Consider the following 6,480-nt stretch of genomic DNA (forward strand, 5'->3'; position numbering starts at 1 on the left):
CATAGACATAAAATCTTGAACTGCATTTCCATACTTGTTTCATATAGACTCAGACAAGAGCCGAGCATGAAGATTGAAGCTTCTCTTTAAGGAGGCACACAGGTTTTCAAGGAGCTTCATTTTCATGTTTGAGCAGCTGAATGTGACCCCTAATCACAAATGTGAGATTGAGTGCACTGTGTACTGGCTGGTTTCTGAGGGGGAACTTTAACCTCTTTGGCATTAGCCTATATAGAACTCATGCCTTACTGCTCCAGTACTTTTTTCCATCATTGCCAGTGAACGAACAAATCACAACTCCTAGAAACAAGAGGTTAAATACTGGTAGATGGGACTATTTGTTTGTTTTGTTTCTCTCCTAATCTCAGTGCTGGGTGCAGGTGCCTGCTTGGCATCTCTGGGGCCCTGGACCATCTCAGAACAACTACTTTCATGAGTCTCTGAACCACAGCCTCTCTACAGGATCTTTCTGTTTGGCAGACCTGCTATGGCCTGGTAAACAGGGCTCACCCTCTAGCATCTGCTCTCTGGAAACTAGTCTGCAAGTCTCCCTCTCCTCAGTCCCCCAACTAACCTGCTACAGATAGGAAGCTTCTTTTAGGATATATGGGCAAGGGCTTTTGTTTGTAGAAAGAATCATTCAACTCTAGACCCCCAGATTCTGGAGCTCGTACCCTCCTCCTTAAACATCTTTTAACAATGCTCTCATTGTTAACATGGTAAACAATTTCTTTGCCATGTGCTTCAGACCTGGCCGGATTAACACCTAGCAGCTCTAAATGCTGAAAAGCTTATGATTCTTCCCAAGTGTAATTCAAAAGTGAAAATATACTGAACTGTAAAATAGTTCAGAAAGTCCAAAACTCTTCTGACTTTGACATAATGATTATCACGCTTTCTAAGTAGCAAATATAATATTATTTAAATATTTTTGGTAAATTGAATAATCTAGCAATGGCTCCAGGCTTACCCTAATGGAATCAGGGAGACAGGCTACTTCTGCAGAGGGACCACTTGAACTCTATATGCAGAGATTCCATATTCTACAGCTCACAACCTGCTTCCTCACTTCATTTTAGAGACTGTTCCAAACAAATATCTCCTTGTCGGGTGCTCCAGACTGATCCTAGTGAACCTTCATCATCACTTAAATTGGCCGTGTTTCTCTTCTAGAAAGTACCAAAGATATCCCAGCTGCATAGAATGGTCTAAATCGTCTGAGCTACCTGGTTCTCTCTTGATGCTTGATTAGAAACATCAATCTGGTTAATCAAAGCAGAGGATCATTCTGACATCTCCCAAATCTTCAAATTCTCATCTTGCCTTGAAGGCATAGCTTGACATCCAGCCATTGTTTGGGGAAACTTCTACCAGAAATTTACTTGGCTGCCTAGTTTTCATATGAAACAATTCTCCCTTTCCTTGAAACAAAGTGATTACTGAAGTGTAGGTGGTTTGGGCTGAAAGAGAGGATGGAATTTTTCGGTCCTATAGAGTGACAGAGCAATCCATCATTAAGCACACAGATGGCCCAAGGGAAACTACTCAAGGATTAGCTCCAAAGGGTATTCCTTGATTTGTTCTCTGTGTTACTTTTTCTTTTCATTTTAGTGGAGGCAAATGTATTGCTAAAAGGAGGTATGCCTTTTTCCACACAAGCACAAGGAATACCAACAACCAACTTTACTGAACCAAGTAAAGAGATATTAAAGCTTCCAGCAGAAGGAAGCTATAACCGAGAATATCCTATTTATTCAACTTGACCTTAAATCTCATTGTTGATTAGCCCTAAATAATGATAAACTTATCAATGTAGTTCCACCTATGTAGGATTCGGAAAAAATGAACAGGCCTCCCTATACTGTGTATTCAGTTACTAAATGAGTCTTGAATACACAGGGAACTACTTGAAGTAGCCAGAGATTGATTTCCTTACCTTGGCCTTGTGTCTTATGTCTATGCTATGGAGACCAAGGGGAGTGTTTGAATGAATTCTTACTCTAGAAAGACTCTTCAATGTCTTTGTTTTACTGATTGTGGCTTAGTAGTGCTATTTCTATTTAAAGGACAGCACATTTCATTTTTCAAAAGTGATTACCTCTGAAACATCTATTGTTAAATAATACAATGTGTATATTAGCTTAGTGTATAGAAACCCAGTATATAGTTTTATAGCATGCAATATTTTACTTCTTTATAACTGTCCCTCCTGCAACAAGCGATCAACCATAAATATTATTAACGAATTTGACTTGTATTTTGGAAGAGTGAAACAAACTACTTCTCCATCTTCCAAACTGGTTCTGAAATCACAAATGTGGATGCACAATTCCACAAGTACATATCATTTCCCCAAAAGGAATATCTTATAATTGTGTGATAGACATGGTTGGAGAAATGATCATTAATTTACTGATAGGGAAACTGAGGCACGGGCAGATTAAATGACATTCTCAAGTGTAGTGGGTTGAGTAGTGACCCTCCCAAATTAATTTCCATGTGGAACCCCTGGCTGTGACCTTATTTGGAACTAGGGTCTTTTTGGATATAATCGAGTTAAGATGGAGTCACATTTGATCAGAGTGGGCCCTAAATCCAATGACTGGTGTCCTATATAAGGAGAGGGAGGTTTGGAGACAAGAGACATAGGGACCATAGGGAAGAAGACTGTGTGATGGCTAAGGTGGAAATTGGAGTGATGCAGCTCCAAGTCAAAAAACTTGAAGGATTACCAGAAACCACCAGAAGTTAAAAGAGAAGAATGGAACAGATTCTTCCTTAGAGCCTTCAGAAGGAGTATGGCTCTGCTAACACCTTGGGTTCAGACTTCTAGCCTCCTGAACTGTGAGAGAATAAATTTCTGGTATTTTAAGCCCCCAGTCTGTGGTAATTTGTCACAGCAGCTCTAGGAAACTAATACACTAGGATTGCATAGATAGTGAATAATTGGTTCATGGATGGGGTTTGAGTCTTCTGAACTCTAGTGCAGTTTCTGTTTTTCCAAGACACCTGAATGTCTCTCTATGAGTGCCCTTTATGTACTCTGACTCCCTTCAGGAAAAATAAGCTAGGGAAATCATTATCTTTGGGGTTTGTGGCATCTTGTATTTTAAGGTGCTATAATTATGAAGAGGTAGGTAACACATTTGAATTTTAAGAGGACAGTAGTGTAAAATTCCCATAGATGCTGTCCATAGGCAAACCTTGCTATATTGGACAATTCATGTCATGTGGAGAATGTATTCTTCCTTTCTGTTTTCCCCCCACTGAGACTATATCAAAACAGCTAAAATGAGCACTGTCTATCTCTGCTGGTAACCTATAAAACAATTATGATAATGATAATGGTAAACATTTATTAGGCACCCACAGTGCAAGGTGTTATTTGTTCAAAATGCATAAAATACCTGGTCCCCATTGTTATAGTGTTTGCCATAGTATTGGCACAGTCAGAGTTGGTACTCTGCGGTCAGTTAATGCTTTGAACTGATCTTCTTGGACAACAGATCACAGTCCTTTACACTTTTGAATTTCTTTAGTGAGTTCTGCTATCTCAGGATTGCATAAGTACACTGTGCTTGGAGACCATAAAAATTATGGACTCTGGAAAATTTGGAATTGTCATAATTATCAAAATGCTTTGAGCCCACTTTTCTTACCAATTTAGTGATCCCCATACAAGAAAACTGAGGTATGGGCAGATTAAGTGACATTCCCAGGAACAGTGGGTTAAATAGTGCCCCTCCTCTCAAATTCCTGTCTATCTGGAACTTGTGTCTGTGACCTTATTTGGAAATAGGGTCTTTGCAGATGTAATTAAGTGAAAATGTGGTCATACCAGATTAGGTATGTTGCTTTGATTGTTATACTGAATTATTGGAGTTTTAATAGGCTTTTCTGCTTCTAGATTTCCTTGCTATGGCTCCTTTAAGTTAACAGCCATCTTGTTATGGGGAAAACCAGGTGATGATCTCAGAATCATGTATCTCAGAGTTGGAAGGGAACTCAAGGTATCATGATGAGCCACCTGTTTTAGGGCAAATAAGTTATTGTTATTTCCATTTTACAGATGAAATAATCAAATATAACTTCAGTGACCTGATAAAGATAATACATTTGGTTAGTAACTGATAATATCCAACATTTTTGAGTACTTCCTATGTGTCAGGCATTGTGCCAAGTATTTTATGTGCATAATCTCATTTAATTTTCACAACAGCCTTAAGAGGTAAGTACTATTATTATCCCACTTTCAAAGAGAGAAAACTGAGACAAAGAAAGGTTAAGTAATTTGCCCAAGGCAGTATCTCTACTAAGTATCAGAATCAGGTACCTTCATCTACACAGTGTAGATAACATTGTGACCCCAGAAAGTCTAATCAGCATTGTGACCCCAGAAACAGCTAAAATGAGCACTGTCTATCTCTGCTGGTAACCTATAAAACAATTATGATAATGATAATGGTAAACATTTAGCTGATTCCAGAGCCTAAGCATTTAATTACCACATTATATTGTTTAATGGTCAGGATAAGAATCAAGTTCTCTTGCCTTGGTGGTTTAGCGAAGTGGTTCCCAACTATTGTGCAGGGTCTATGAATCTATATATATACTCCAAGCATTAGCTATAGACTAAAAAAAAAAATAATGTAATCAACTAATATTTTAAAACATATATTGTTTTTTTATAGATAAGTCATAAATTTATTTAAAAACATTACTGAATTAAGAGTGGATTCTTGTCATAATTCATTTTATTAAACCAGTGCCTACTAAAAGAATAACCCTCTTTTGTGTGAGTCTGGAAATTTCGATCTGAAATGGAATACTTATATTCATGAAGAAAATTGTGAACCACATGTATAGCAGAAAGAAAGCTCAGTTTGGAGTCAGAGAGACCTAGGTTTGAGTCTTGGCTTCTTTTTACTTTCTAGCTGAATGACCTCGGGCAAGTCCTTTAATTATCTTAGCTTTGGTTTCTTTGTCTGTAAAATGATATTCTTTACCTTATGTCACAATGATGTTGCAAATCTCAGATACATCCGTGTATGTGAGAGTGTTTTATAAAAAGTAGAGTTCTCTAGGAATGTAAGAATATAAGGAGACCATAGGATAAAGTATTATAGGATATTCAAGGAATTAGATTTGTCCTGAATACTTCCTTATGTCAATTATGCTTGTGGTCTTTCTATATACTTTTTTTTAACCTTTGCACAATTGTGATGCTAAACTGGGAAACAGATCAATTTCCCCCAAAAAATAGTATCTATCATCACTGGCATGAGCTGTCTCCACTTTCTAGTCAAGCCTGACATAGTATATTCTTTGTGAGATGAGGATTTTGGATGATAGGAAAAGAGGATGGCATTTCAGCTGTTCTGTGGGATTTACTTCACCCTACCACTTTGAGTAGGTCAAAGTTATTTTGAGAGATCTTACAAAATTTTTTCGAGGCTGAGAACTAGGGATAGAAGAATGGAGCCCAGTCAAAGATAAGGGAAACTATTCCTGTCTCTCTCTCTCTCCCATGTCTCTCTTTCCCCAGCTTTCTAATCTCTTCTGGGGGCACTATTTTTTGAAGTAGGAGTCCAAAAGAAAGGCCGGAAACAATCTTTTGTCTTTCTCAGTGATGTGAAAACATTGTTGGGCCTACTTAGTATAGATACCATTGTAAAGTGGCCAGCCAAGTTACGTCTGTCAGTGAATCCAAAGGCCATGGAGCTGCATTTGGATGAGAATAGGGACAAGCTTGATGAAATCTCAATTACAGCCTCACATCTCTAAGTCTGACTTGGTCACTGCTGTAATTTTCCATTTTGCCTTTGGTCCTAGTCATTTGTAACTGCTGAGATGCTCCAAAGCTTAGCATAAAAAAGTTAGCCTCAGCTTCTGGAGCTATAGCTGTGCTGCTACCACCCGGAATTGGGAGTGAGGGATTTCAGCAGAAATTATCCTCAATCCTAGCAGCCAGGCATCCACAGACAGAATGTTGAATTTACTCTCTTGTCTGAGAAAACTCCTTTTCTCTGGAAGTTTCCTGATTCTTTGGGAGGTGCTTGATTATGGAGTGGGGTTTTGTTTCTGGACTATTGAATGAAATTTATAAGGTTGACAGTAATGAATCTTTAAACAGACTTATATTCTTGACTAGCTACACCTATCCATTATGATTAATAAAACTGGGCATTAACAACCTAGGTTGTCTATGGCCATGATACCCTGAACAAGCCCAATCCCATCTGATCTCGGAAGCTAAGCAGGGTCAGGCCTGGTTAGTACTTGATGGGAAACCACCTAGGAAGGCCAGGTGCTGTAGATGTAAAAATAAATAAATGAAATAAATAAAAAGAAAATTTTAAAAAAGAAAAAAATAAGGCTGGCTGGACATTTCCGGGTTTGATAATTTTATGCTTAATGACATGAGGAACGTTTCATCAAAGTAAGAGAAACAGGACATTTCTGGAGAAACTAGGAGGGGAG

At 38.2% G+C, this 6,480-nt stretch overlaps 1 pseudogene; it reads left to right on the forward strand.

Annotated features, from left to right (window-relative positions):
- The first annotated feature begins 6,201 nt into the window (after positions 1–6,201).
- LOC112470014 lies at positions 6,202–6,319 on the forward strand (annotated as a pseudogene).
- Positions 6,320–6,480: the final 161 nt, after the last annotated feature.

Source organism: Pteropus alecto, unplaced genomic scaffold, assembly GCF_000325575.1.
Source record: "Pteropus alecto unplaced genomic scaffold, ASM32557v1 scaffold179, whole genome shotgun sequence".
NCBI classification, from domain to species: Eukaryota; Metazoa; Chordata; class Mammalia; order Chiroptera; family Pteropodidae; genus Pteropus; species Pteropus alecto.